Below are 15,150 nucleotides of genomic sequence, written 5' to 3'. Positions count from 1 at the left end.
TTAGGTACCTAACATATCATTATCAGTAGGTATGTGCCTTATATGCAATATTTTACATTATCATTATCGTACCACTGGTGTCAAACACACATAAAAACAGAAAGATCGATACTCATTATCTAAATTAATCTATACTTCTACAAAATATAAAACCTATCACTTAATTTACAATCATCTCACATTAATATAAACTGGTTTAATTTAATTACTCCACTTAGCATTATGTTGTAAGAATTTAAAATTGTTTTTGAGTAATAAATGTCATTACATCATTTATAAGATGTTGAGTACAGAGTAAATATTTAAACGCATGGATACGTATTACGTATGTTTCGACTTTTATAAACAAATTACCGTGTGTAAAATATCTTGATATTCACATAATTTAAAAATATTGAACATCATAAAAATAATATTACTTATCCAAACTATAGACTAGAGTAGATAAGTTTTGAAACAAAAAAAAAAATCGCAGTCGGATGAAACCCATTAGAAAAGGAGGGGAATATGATAAAAATATAAGGAAAAATAAATTACGGTCAATCCGAGTTCGGGAAGTGGGAGGGGGGAGCTTTTAAGAGAAAAAAATGGTCTCTCTCGATTTCCGACAAAACTACAAGTCCTACGGAAAAAAGGTCAATGGCAAAGTTGTAGGTAATAAAAGGATCTACAACTTTTGTATTCATAATTTTTTCACATAACCTCAAAATTTTGGTGAAAAATTCAAAAAACCAAGTTTTTGGTTTTCTATTTTTATCTACTTCAAAATTTATTGTTTTTCTACGAAATTTGGTGGAAACATACTTTATTATGTCTTAAATACACTGTAATTTATTTGATTGAAAATATTTATTTTTTCGCCTTATTTTGAATTAATACCAAAAAAACAACCTAATTTTCAATCGAAAAGTCACCCGTCAAAATATCAGCTTTTTTCAAAAACTTGGGGTGCCTTTTATTCATTGAAATCTCTACTTTCATATGGTGTAAAAAAAAATAAACACCACCATAGTAAATGTTCTCAGGAAATGCTTACAAACAGTGTGAAAATTAGCTTTTACTAAATCAGGCACACTTCTCGAACTCTATATCTTCTCTTGTATCCATTCCCGAACTCGGATTGACCGTAATTTATTTTTCCTTTTATTTTCATCATATTCCCCTCCTTTTCTAATGGGTTTCATCCGACTGCGATTTTTTTTATCTTTTCATTATTTTTAAAGGCTTCTACCCCAGTCTACTAGGCACTACAAAGAAATAAAAACTTCTTAAACTACTAACTCTGTCAAAAAATCACGGATAGGTATTTTAAATAGTTTCATAAAAACAATCAACGTACGATTTGTGAGCGTTGTATAAATTTAAACAAAACAAAAATAATATCATTGGACACGTTTAAACATTCAAATATAAATAACATAAATAACGTCATCTAAAAATGCGTAGTCGAACGTTCTAAATACACTTGAAAGTCTCTCTTTCGTAAGGTTAACCTGTGCGGGTGTAAAAAAATTTATGACTACGCGACTGCGCCTACGTTTACAACCTATTTTAGGCGCTTCCCGCATATTATAATCACGATTTTAATTACCAAAATTGATAACAATCATAATACCACCTATTGTTTAGATTCGCTCGCAGGGAACTAACTTAATTATTTCTGTAATTTAATTTTTATGTTCGTCGAATAATAAAACGTCTTTTAAAACCACCATACTTCATCCAGAATATTTGATATTTGCAATTCTCAGACAAAAGTCACCCACCAGGTAGACGACTTTAGAAAATCTTTTATTTATAAGTCCGCGAACAATCTACATAATATGTCCGTACTATATTTTTTCGATCGAAAAGTAGTTGAAATTCGTTAATAGGAAACATACATAAATGTAGTAAGTTTATTAGATCCATTTCAACCAATTAAGATAAATATAACGGCATTGTATATTAATTTACACTTCTGATGAATTTGTGCCTATTTTTTTTAAGTTCAATGACTTCAATTTTAATAAGCAGTTCTGAAATTATCTCATTTGAATTGAATGAAAAACTTTATGTCTAACGAACCTCGCTTTCATTTCTAGTTTAGTTTGCTTAATTACAACATCTAATTTATACAATCTGAGGCTATCAACTGCAATCTCTCCGGGTTCGAGTTTCAATCGAGTTCTAAGTCGAATCAATAAATAGTAGGATATATGTAAGGCCGGAAACCAGCGGGTGTTCGCTCTCATAATTATATTCACGGCTGATATTTTTGAACTTTCACGTGAGCTCTTTATTTCGGGTTTTTTTTCTAAACTTTGTGATTTACGCCGCGACTCTGATTCTGTGACTGTTGGGGGTGTCGAAAGCTTTATGCGACTTCCAAATTTATTCCATTTTAAACGATCCTTTAGTTTAGGGTTTTTTTATTTTCCTGTTATCTGTTGAAATTTATTAATTTCTACTGATATACTTAACTAATGTTGTAAATTGTAATAAAACAAGACAAATTAATTTTTGAAAGGATTCAATCTGTAATTACAAAGTTAAAAAGGCGCATATGAAATCGAGTATTTATCATAATAATAGGTCAGGTGCAAGCTGTTATTGAGCCACAATTACAAGCATTTATCGGCACAACAAAACTTATAGAGAATCAAACAGGAGGCCGCGACGTGGGCCACGTAAATCTTTTGTTCCTTTTGCTCCGGAAAAGTGCAAGGGAGCGAAAACTAACAGAAAAGTAATGGGTTCACTTCTCTGTAGCATTCGCCCGAACTAATTGTTTTACTTCGGAAATACTTCCACATACTATTTTATTTATAAAGGCTGTTTCTGTTATTTTTGTCTTTTGTTATGGTTCTGCAATACATAATTATAAGATGCTTTTATTAAAAAAATATTAATCTCTTATAATCCAATTTTTTATTACAGTCATTATAATAAAAATTGTTTGTGTTATTGGTATTGCACGCCTCATAAGCGAAGCGTTGAGGTGGGTACCTACTACTGTCACTTCGCGCAAAACATCTGATTTTTCAAACTTAAAATGTCTTTATGTATCATACATTGCACTTGTAAGATAATACATACACACACATATTAAGAAAAAACACTATTTTTAACGTTCATGATATTTTTGATGTCATTTTTGTTATTTAAACTAGTTAAAAAACAGTTAAAAAAAGTTCTGTCTTGGACGTCCGTGTGTCTGTATGTGCGGATCCTTTTTCTTGTTAACACGATAGCGACCGAAATACTTTACTAATCCAGTCTTTTTTTTTCTCTTACGCTTGAGTATGCTCAGGAATAGAACCCTTTCATTTTCAGGGTCTGATTCGATGTGGTTTAATTGTTATTAAATAAACAAAAATAATAATTAATAAAAATTTATTAAAAAAAAATTATGAGGCGTGCACTTTTGGATTTTCCAAATTATTTATTAACTATGATCCTATAGATTATTCTTAATCTATATAAATAATAGAATTTAACTGAAGGTAGAGTGAAAAGCAGATTCTGAATGTTATTATTCTAATTAAAATTTTCTTCTAGTTGTGTCACAGCTCGTGTTTCAAATTCGTATAAATCTTCGAACTCGTCGGTCGGAAATAGCACCTCGTCCGTGCATAAATCACGGTCTATTTAAGCAATCTGAAACGAAAAATCAAAAATAAGCCGCATACATGTCGCTTTACATTTTTTGTTTGTGCGCAGTCTTTTTGATCTGGTACGTTTTGAAAATCGTGTATTGGTAACTGTTCAATTGATTTTAATGGAAGTATTTTTCAAACAGATAATAATTTACAGTAATTTACGTTCAATCGACTACTTTTTGGAGCAATATAATACTTATCAGTTACAGTACGAAGTGCAGATGTTTTAATTGCACATTTTCTCATTATTTAGATATGAATACTCTTTCCTTACTCTATACAATATAATAAAAACAACAATGTACTCGTAATAATTCACCTCGTGCACAAAGAATTCTTGGAATGTAATTTTACATTTATCTCAGCATTAAATCTTGAGTCCTATTGAATATTCTGTTTCATTAAGACTGGATTAGAGCATTTTTGCTAAATTCTCATGAGAATACCGTTATTCTCTTAGTGTGTTGGTCACACTCATAATCAAAATATTTACACTAACTTATACAAATTTTGTGATCTACTTTCCGTGGGAATCGTATCGTTCTTGTTTTTAAAGGAAATAAATGTGAATAAAACTTGTTCGAAACCTGATTGATGAGTGAAATCAGCTCAATATATTAATTAAAAATCAAATATCCTGTATATTAACTCGGTGTTTTAATCGTAGTTTTAGATATATTATACCTTCAAGATAATTATATGAATTTTATGAATATCGTGATATGCATATTCATTCGAAGCATCCTCTTAAAAAAATATATGGAAGTGGGTAAATTATTATACTTCTCGTCGTAGTTTTTTAAATATTCCTACAGGCATATCGTAATGAACGTATATCCTTCTTGATTGATTTCGTATCAATCAAAAACGACTCACCAATTCACTTAGTCTATAAATGGTATTTGGTATAAAAAATACATTTTTGTGTAATTGCTCTTAATACTTATTTGTGTGTATAATTTATTGAGTTCGTACAAATATAATTAACGTGGAAAGGCTTTATAATCGTGCAGGTGAAAGCGCACATGTTTCCACTATACTTTATAGTTTATAGGCTTTTGTTAATAACTCATAAATAAAGAGCATTGTATGATGATTTTTAAAAGAGATCATAATTACCTTAACAATTAACAAGCTTACTTATTTTATTTAAGACTAAAGCCTGAAGATGCTAAAGCATAATGATGATAGGTATTCCGTATTTTTAATAGAAATGATTTAACTATGGAACATTTTAGTCGAGTAACTTCCTTACCATGAAAATAATTAACGTATTTAATTTATATAAGCATTCAATTTAGATAATTTTTCAAATGGTAACCAAATTCGTAATTTAAATAATTTAAATATGAGAGGGCATTGCGTCTTGCGGTCTTGGCAACAGAGCGTCGCGTCAGTAGAGCACATCCGTAACGCAGTTTGCGAAATTGTTCATTAAATTACCTATGACTGAACAAAATACCAAAAACTAGTATTAGAATCCGTTACACTAACCTCATTCTATACTTTATGATCAAGTGTGTACGAAAATGTAGATATTCCGTTATCTTTAAGAGGTACATGAATAAATTCAAACCTGACCGAAGTAATTACACGATGTTTACAACCTCTGATAAAACTTAATTGTTACTTCTCGTACATTACACATGAAATACATGCATTTAAAATTTTTGCATTCATTTCGCTATGAATTTGATTTTAATTAATTTTTTTAAACTTTTTATCTGCTATTATATTTCTGAACTGTTAATTTTATTTATGTTGTGTGTTTCATTTATATAATCGTTATAAACGGTAATTGCGTTTAAGATTTTGTAATAATTATAATCATATTATTTTATAACTTCTTAAAATAAATAATAAAACAAAAGAAGTGGGTTGGAACGCTTTTGACCACAATATAAATGAATCGAGGTAAATGATTACTTAACGTTTATTTCCATAATTTTGGAAACTTTTAAATTATATTAAAGATTAAATACGAAATGTATGAACCCAATTCAATTGAGTAAAGATTTGTTTTGAAGCAATCATTGAATGGAGTCGAATGTTTTACTGTTACTTAAGAGCCGTTCCAACAGTGAGGACGTTAGACAAGTTCTGTAATTAATTGTAGGAGCCGATTGTACCGACGACAGGGGAATGATCCAATAGATTTATCGTCTCTTATGCTCTGATTCAAGACTGTTAACTATTCTCGAGATAGTCACATGCGAGAGTGAGATGAGGTATTTATTAATATGATAAAAATTTAAGGAAAGTCGTATGGAACATTTTTTTATAGAAAAGCGTAAAGAAAAGCGATTTACTTCTTGAAATATTATAGATTATTGATGGATCAATATTATTTTCTGTTTATTTAAAAGCTCCGGAAAATAAAATTCATTTGCAGAAAACAAAAGGAATAAGGAAGTAACTAAAGTAAAACAAAAGTAGGAGCCCCTTATCGAACTAACGTCCGTCTTCTGTAGTAGGCTTTTTTATTGGGATAACAAAAACGCATTTTAGGAAAGGGAAGCAAATTAAAGTTATCGATAAAAAATCGAACACGAACATCGATAAGCTAACTATCGATATTGGCTACAAAAATCGTTGGTGGCACCTACTTAATCATGTCCATGCACCTGCTCCATACATATTCATTAACCGATATCGGCTACCGGTCAGTATCAATGACTGTTTTCGCGACATTGCAATGAATACGAGATAAAAATAATATGAATTATTCGATGCAAGAATACAAGTTCTCGTCCACCGTAATGGGTAATTGAAAAGCATATGACATCGTCATGTTTGACGTGAGAAACTGTTTTGTAAGTATTATTGATGAATGTAATTAATATTTATGTAATGTAAATTGGATGGTTATTTTATTTTGCATTTAATAGGTTTCATCTCATCTTTTAACATGTATAATATACCAGCTGTAACATAAAACGGTGTGTTCTTTTCAATTCTCTACACAACTAGGCTAAATCACATGCAAATTTTACCAATTAGAATTGTTACGAACCGAAAGAAATATGCAAAATGGAGACGAATTTAATTTAAAATGAGATCCGTCTACGTTCCGCTTGGGCCCGCGTCGATCGGAACGAAATTGAAAAAGAGAAAAAAAATTCGAGAGCGGAATAAATAAAAATAGATATCCCGCTACAGCGCAAGTCGCCGTTGAAATGAAAATAAAACAGCACAATGCTTTTTGTGGACGAAATAAATTAAAAAGTGTGTCGCGATTTTGTGAGCAACAAACCGTAGTTTCGCAATGCCCAATGTCTGTATATGTGGTGTGTATGTTGGGTATTCTGTATTGACATTCGAATAGTTTTAGCCGCGTCCGCAATATTTCAATGATGTTCAATTTACATTCTATTTGTGAGGATTATCGCATGGACAATCATTTAGTTTATGTTTGAATACAAGTGTTCCAATTCACTAGCACTCGCTTTTAATGGCTTTCATGTCACAAACCGTAAAGGATTCTTTAAGATGTAGGTCAGCTGGTAATGTTTTTTTTTTTTTTGTTTTATTCGGATATCCTCTATAAATTACGAGATCAGTTACATATTATTTTGCTACGAAGTTCAGAAGTGCCAAGGGAAAGGAATACAATTGAGGTATTGACTATAACTTTATTTACCCTACGTGATGTTTAAGGTTGATATTATGGATAGCCATTTGTTATACATAATGTACTTAATTACGTTAACATAATTTTCTCTTAGATTCTACGAGTTACTTGAAGGATCAAAGTATATCTACCTATTTGAACAATGTTCAGAAATTGCTAAATGAAAAACTGTCTTATTATTGTTTAAACGATTAGTTAATGCACTCAAAAACAGTAGGCAAGCATTAATAAAGGGGGAAAGTTTTACCTAAATTATATTTGTGGGTCGTCACGCTTTCCCGGGGTGCGGGGCGGGGAGGCGGGTGATAAGAGGGGTCCTATAGGCCGTAGGTGGATGTCCCGTATTCATAGACTAGGTATTGAGACACAATTGATGATTTTTTTATATTTCATATCTATTCTACCTATTTTACAGTTTAGTTTGAAATCATATTATATTAATGTAAACAAGCTCTAGGACAGATCATTGAAGTTTTACCTATGTTAATGAAATTCTGATAGTACCAATTGGGTGTCGTATAAAAAACACTGACAGAACTTTCTGGTCCAGTAGGATTAAATTAATAGTAGTAGGTATTCAGATTAGTAACGTGTTTCGTAGACATACAAATCGTGCTTGGCGTCGGATTTTTTATGGAAAACTGACTTATCAGTCTGGGTAATTCAAGTCATTTGAAATAAAATAAGTATAATTGTAAAGTAAAGTTTTTTTGTTAAATGAAAAATCGGAAGCAAATAAAAAGCTGTATAAAAAGAAAGAGCTGCCAATGTATCAACAAAGCTTTTAAGGTTATGCAAACAATTGCAGAATACATTCAGGGCGTGATTAAATATTCGAGTGGTCTATACTATAACTACATGTCTTTTGTAATCCAACAGCACTTAAGTCGCGGGGCGATCGGCTGTGCACACTCTACATTTACGCACTTTGACTAAAACCAAAGTTTTGCGTTAAGGACTCACTTATATCTTTACTGTTATAAGATTTTATCTCTGTAAGCGCTCCTGAAAACAGAAACGTTACAGAAAGTTACTATTTTTTCGAAAATAGACACATATCCGAGAAAGTTTGTAAAAGTTGTTAACGTTACAGAGAGCTACGATTGCCAAAAGAGTTCTGAAAACAATTACAAATGAGCTCCAACGAGCTGTCTTACCTGACCTGGCTCGCAAAGTAGAAGCTTCTGATGGGTCTTCTCCATCGACATGACAGCTCGTTTAGCTGAAGCAGCTTCAGTGAAGAGAAGAAAGTTTGCGAAGAATTAAGGAATGAGGCGTGCGAGTGCGGGGGCGAGGGGCGGTGTCGCGGCGGCGGCGCGGCAGTGCGCCGCGCGCGGCCGACGCGCCGCCCGCCCAGCAGTGGTTCCGCCGCCAGCCGCCGCAGTCGCAGTCGTCACCGCCGCCGCGATGCCGTCCGACCGCTCGCCGCGAAACCGCTCCGAAACGCTCGCGATTTGAACTCGCGCGCGAACCCCCACGAAACTGAATAAGTTCGACAAATCCTCCTCCTACCTGGACCACTATATAGACGGACGTGTTACCGGTGATAGTTCGATAGTTTTTTTTCTAGTACAAAATTGTATATCTTCGGTAGAGAGATGAAATTAGTATTTTTTAAAGTACAAAGTATTTAGCGCTGTAGCGACTATAGATTACCTTCTAATAAATACAGGGTCAGTTTTGTATGAATTCATTGTGATTGTAGATTAAGTCGCTGAAACGAGAACTCTATATAACCCATATACTGTTTTAAGGTAGCCTGGAGTATTTTTGTTTGGTAAGTTTATTGAGTGAACGTAGAAATTGATCGATCAATTCGCACCTAATCAATTAACTGTAGTAAAGAAAATAAAATGGAACATAATAAAAACATAAATTATATCGAACAACGATGATTAATTTATTCGATTAACAGTGAAGCAATGGCCAAACAAACCATTTATATCACGTCTGAAACTCGAATGATTTTCACGTCACGTAAACATAAACAATGTTTATTCCATTGTTTAAAGAGCTCGAGATGTAACGATAGCGTTATTGTTACAGGCATTAGGACCGCGGTAGGTGCCTGAGACGGTTGCGCTCGACAACACTTCGTACCTTGCAGTCCGAAAATCGTTTGTCCCGCCTCTATCAATATATATTTAGAACGAACAAATGCCGATCGTAAATCGAATGCTCCGCGATTGTTTTGAATATAGACATGAAACATAGCAGCAAAACAAAGTCGAACGGTGTATGCAGCTCAGCGCGTGCCCAAACTTTGATTAATAATTTCCCAGCATGCATCTGTGTTTTATTATGATGCATTGTTTTCGTTTGTTAAATAAATTACACGATAGATTAATATAGCACCTGAAGTTTACATGAACGATCGCCGGTCGAATGGCCTTTGTTTTGCAGACGCTTTCTCCTGTATCGTTAATCATTTAATCGTAGCGGAGTTGCGAGCGATAAATAAAGCCATAAAAAGGACCGACTGATTGAATAAAAGTTCAATAAAATTATATCAGACGTGTTATCAGACGCAATAACATTGATGTTTCACGGGGTTTGAGTGTAGAATTAATGTAGATATTCCACTTCTCACATATTTATTACCTAATTTGCAGTTAAATGTTATATTAGTGTCGCTCTCTATGCTCATGGGAAATGTCGGTCAGTGAGACAGGAAAAAATGCAACGCTGAATATAATAATATATCTTATGTTTGTAGCAATGAACGTTTGTTGTCCAAGCGTTAAAAGCTCTTAGGATGCTAATTAGATACACATTACAAGTTTCTTTGTCACGTATTTAAATATTTAAATCGATATAATATTATAAATAGGTACGTAGCAGTAATCTATAAAACAGTAGGTAATAACGTATTCTTTGAAATTTTTAATTAATCGATTCAGTTCATATTAGTACTATTGTTTGTTAGATGAGAAATTATAATAATTGTTCTAATGAAAAAACTGTAGTTAGAGCATCTGCAAAAAACAATAAATGTCATAAATCATAAACAGATTTTTTTTAAAGTCAAAAGGTACCTATTATGAGTTTTTATGAATAAGTTGCGTGGGCCTAACGGTGCAATGCACAACAATGTTAGTTCCCCAAAAAGGTAACAATGTGAATGGTCTTGCGCAAGATTTTTATTTTGTTCACGAAAAGTCGTGAACATTTCAAACGCGTATTGTAAGTGTCTCGTCGCCCGCGCCGGGGTGGCCAGTGAAAGCGCTCATTGTAATTTTAATATGCGAGACCTCTCATTTGTATCGATGCTTGCCTACTGAGCTTTATGTTTACTCATTTTGATGCGCATTTATTAATTTAAAAAGCGGATATTAGGATTTTATATATTTTTAATCACATGCGAAACTGTGAAACTACGACTGGGATCTTCGCACACGCAGCCTCCGCAAGGAGGCTGCGTGGGGAACACTGTTCGGGGCCTGTGAAACTAATATATGCATAAAACGTAAATCAAATAGGTATGTGTAGGTAGGTATGTAGCCGTCATTGAAAACGCGTCTAACCCATTCGCAACCAATAAAAACATTGTATCACCGCAACACAACGTGTCTGCCATTTGTGCACGATTGCAAAATAAATCATTTCTGAAACAAGTAATTAAAATACTAGTGGACGCCAGAATCAGGCATTCCGAATACGCGGCTGGCAGTGAGATGCAAAAACATGAAAGTGTTATTGCTCTCAGCGAATATGGAAAATAGTTTTGTGAAATTTAAATTGATTGCTTGATTTCATCGTTTGTTGAAATACAGATTCAATATTATATTTTATCTATATCATTGTCATCCAAAAAATATGGAGCACGATTTCCCGCCAAAATTCGCAAATGTATTTTTTTTCTTTTTGTCATTTTATATATTAGGTATCTTAAATCTTTCAATTTTTTATTTTATATATCTAATAAGTTGTATATAAAGTAATAAACATATTATGATCAACAAAATCAATAAATATTATGAGTTATTGTTAATTAATATCATCTGTTTAATTAGTTTGATACAATGCAAAAGTTTATTTAACTCTACGATATCATTTACAATGTAGCAGGTGGAGCTTTTAAAATTCTTCAATAACTAATGAGCATTGATAGTTGGTATTTAATATTCATTCCTTTTAAAGTTGAACAATTTTAAGGTAGGTATGGCAATGATTATTTCTCAGTAGATAGATATATAAATGGCCCTGGCAAGTCATTTATGATTTATATTTTGATGTTACTATAGTTTATCATTTGAAGAAAAATATAAAAACCTACCATAAATTGTAATGTAACATGATAATATCTACTTTTCTAACAGAACTGCTATATTCATTGATAATTGATATTATACACACGTAAACATTTTACGATACAATAAATTTAATTGATTTTATCACACATACCTATCGAGATCAATTAAAACATAAACGACACGTTATACGAGAAAAACAATTCGTCACAGGAAGTTAATTTTAATATCGATATATTAAAGCATCTTAACCGGAAAATCACGATCGTAAAATAAGTGACGATGACGCCTTAAAATCAGCTGTGACATTTATCACTACAATAATAAAACAAGCTGTAATAGGCATAATCTCAATACACCAATTAAGGTTAGTGTTACGACTGGTAAACGGTCGGCCGGCGATATAAGTGCGTCGTAAAGTTAAATTTAATGGCTCAGTTGAGCAGGGAATCCTCTATAAACAAACAGATATAAACAACTTTTCTTTTCTTTATCATTTGAAAATTGCTGCCCTTTAACAAAAAGGTGTTTTCGCGCTCATTAATTTTAATAGGATTAAAGAATTTTAAGATAATGTCATTATGGAAGCTAAGCCTTTTCGTTTAATTAAATGTTTTTATTGTATTTTATGGGACGTGTTCGGTTTGTTAGTACAATATAGTGTCATTATTGGCAGTGTTTATGACAATAAGCGCTTTGTGTTGTTTCAATAAAAAACGGAAGCAGAGAATTATGACTTTTGTTCACGAACAATTCCATCTATCCACTAAATATTAATGTTGTACCTACGTACTGATGAATGATGGTTAATATCTTGTAACATCAGGTGTCTTATTCTAACCACACATAGTTTTGTTGCAAAATGCTCGAACAGATATAATTATCTAAGTCTAAGATGGAAGCACTGTAGAAATAGAAAATAGAAACATTTCAACATCGCCAACCAAAACAAGGCTGAAGGCGAATTTCATCTATATTTATAGGAGCCAATTAAGCAAACGCCATTCCTATCTGGCTCATCTTTGTACGTATACACGGATACATTGCGTGACTCTAAACACAGAGTTTCTTGTCGTAGGGCACGCCGGCCTTAAATTGTTATGTATCGGATCCTACATCTCGAGCCGCGGATGTCTAGCGATCTCGCTATGTTTATGACGCTCTGCCTGGACGTATAAACAGTTGACGATGTGACATTTCATTTCAATGTATTGCATGGAAAAGCCATTTGTTATCAGTTATCACACTTAATTTTTGTCATAAAAATCATGATATAATTTTTTTCATACAATATTATAAATTAATTTTATCAACAACATTTGCGTCTAGAAAATGAATATGAAAATTTATTTGATTATGTCTTCAGATTTACAGACATCTTCATTTAGATTATATACAGTTATCAACGTTTATGTATGAACATTATTTACCAAAATCACTCGGAACATTTGCTAACATTCAGGAAAGTATTACATAGATCCAAGAGGCAAGCAATTTCCTCTCAATCCCGCCTGTTTGCTATGCAGGTCGTGGCAACCACTGATTTTTGCTCGATGTCGACACAGCTCGAAATGTATTAGTGGGTTTAACGCCTACGGAATAAGACCCTTGAACCGAACTGTGATACGAATTCACTATTAGGCCCCTTTTCAAACCTACCTTCTCTCGTATCTCATTCGTTAAAATATAATAATTACTTACGTATTTAAAAGAAAACATGATAATTTTAACTGAAAATAAAAACATGTTTTTATCAATGAAACTCATAATAACTCTCCATCATTTCAACAACTAGCGCGCTTGTTTAGTAATGAATATAAATTACGCCACAATATATAAAAACGAATAAATTTTATTAATAGCTAGTTGAGGGACGTGTCTTATTCTAAACGCAGACAGAAGTGGGTGTTTCGTGGGCTTATCTTGAAAAATATCAAAATCAACGGGGAGTCTATGAGTCATTACATTCGTTTCCACATGGTATGAAATCTACGAAATCGCCAATCTTTACTTTTTAATTTATGTACAAAATTTGGTAAATGAAACTTAATTAAATTTTAACGATGTCTATTTATTAAGAAAAGATAAAAATCGATAACTCTATGTAATAATAATGACTCTATCTAGATAATATTTAAAGTACCTACCTATGCTTGAGGTGTTTAGAAATGTTTTTTACAGGCTTTCTTCACTCGTTTATTATATATATGCTATTATATTATATATTTTGTTATATTATAATATTAAAAACCTTTGGCAACTGAGTGAGTTTACTAAATTTTTCTCTTACATATTTACCTGTTCAAAATATACATATAATGAGGTACCTACATTTTATTTATACACAAGAAGTAGATATACATTTTAAAGTGAAACTTTTATTACATCGTCTCAAACTTTTTGGTCTGTGTAGCGCATGTCGCGTGACGGTCGGCTGCCGAGTAGATATATAGCAGTGTTCGGAAAGTTTCACTTCCGTGGTTTCATAAAACCACACAACATTTTTTTATTCTGGCTCAAACTCGATAAGTGATCACTATTTCATATTTTGATATATTACATTTATTTAGGTACTTATAAGGGTTGTAATATCACAAGATACTATCATCAGCTACAATAAGCTGGTTCAAGCTTACTTGCATGACTCTATATTTGATATGTTATTGCGATAAAAAGTAATTATGTACCTGTCACATTTTGATAATTGTTTTACATTGTGGTCAATTATTATTTGAAAATTTTAATTGCTTTTAATCACAAGTTATGCATTTATCCTTTATATAAAAACATCGATGAAATTTTTATGAGCTCGTTTGAACGTAATTTAGCCAAATTATGTTTGACAAGTTTCTTATTCAAGTCAACCTTCATCTGTCTTCGCATATAATAATATTTTGTTTTAATTAAAATAAATATGTTTGAAAGTGGTTTACCGAAAATGACATCAATAAAACAATATAAAATATGGGGAAAAAACTGACAAATGCGAAATCTTACACATACCTTCAAAAATCACAGTTAAGACAGGTCTTTAACTAAATTACTCAATCTATATATCGAAGATCTAAAAAGAGGCACATATTTCATACCCCATGTGTTGTCTAATAACCGTCGATATGACAAAAACCGGTAGCGAGCGGGATCTTTTTCGTCAGCCTAATGCGATGTTATCAGAGGGGCGAAGGACCCGGCGGCAAGCTTTGCCACTTAAATCGATACTATTTATATCTTTAAAGTGTACTTTCTTCCATGTATGGATATGTACATCTGTCACATATTGTTTTCATGTTATAATTCATAAATATTTCGAAAGTAAATGATAACATTTGGCTTTCCAAACATTTGCATAAAATTACGATTTACTGTATTGTTATTGATTTAAATGTATTATAGATTGATTAAAGTAGTATCTAGTATATATTTTCTAAGCTTCTTAATTAATCTTAAAGACACTATTTATGTTTGGATTTACTTCTATTGAGCATTGAAATCAATTGGCTGTTCAGAGCATCAGAAGATTATATGTTTTTAATCATATTAAGCCGACTTAATGAACTCGATCTAGGTTAATAAAAAATCTAGGTTATACATTTAATAAACGTGTAAAGCGACTTTGCTTTAATTTATT

At 32.2% G+C, this 15,150-nt stretch overlaps 1 protein-coding gene across 4 annotated transcripts in view; it reads left to right on the top strand.

The window, feature by feature from the left end:
- Window positions 1–15,150, top strand: part of LOC149908415 (homeotic protein antennapedia-like) — a 165,836-nt gene that overhangs the window by 90,868 nt on the left and 59,818 nt on the right. The window contains exon 1 of one of the 4 annotated variants that reach the window (XM_090101881.1): window positions 8,851–9,049. The exons of the other annotated variants lie outside the window; for them this stretch is intronic. The gene's annotated coding sequence lies outside the window, so the exon portion shown is untranslated. Of the gene's footprint in view, window positions 1–8,850; window positions 9,050–15,150 lie in introns of those variants that run through there. 4 annotated transcript variants of the gene reach the window in all.

This window comes from Colias eurytheme, chromosome 5 (assembly GCF_061535395.1).
Source record: "Colias eurytheme isolate Ceu_HAF_F1 chromosome 5, ilColEury1 Martin Lab GWU primary, whole genome shotgun sequence".
Lineage (NCBI taxonomy): Eukaryota > Metazoa > Arthropoda > Insecta > Lepidoptera > Pieridae > Colias > Colias eurytheme.
This window is presented reverse-complemented; position numbering and strand designations above follow the sequence as displayed.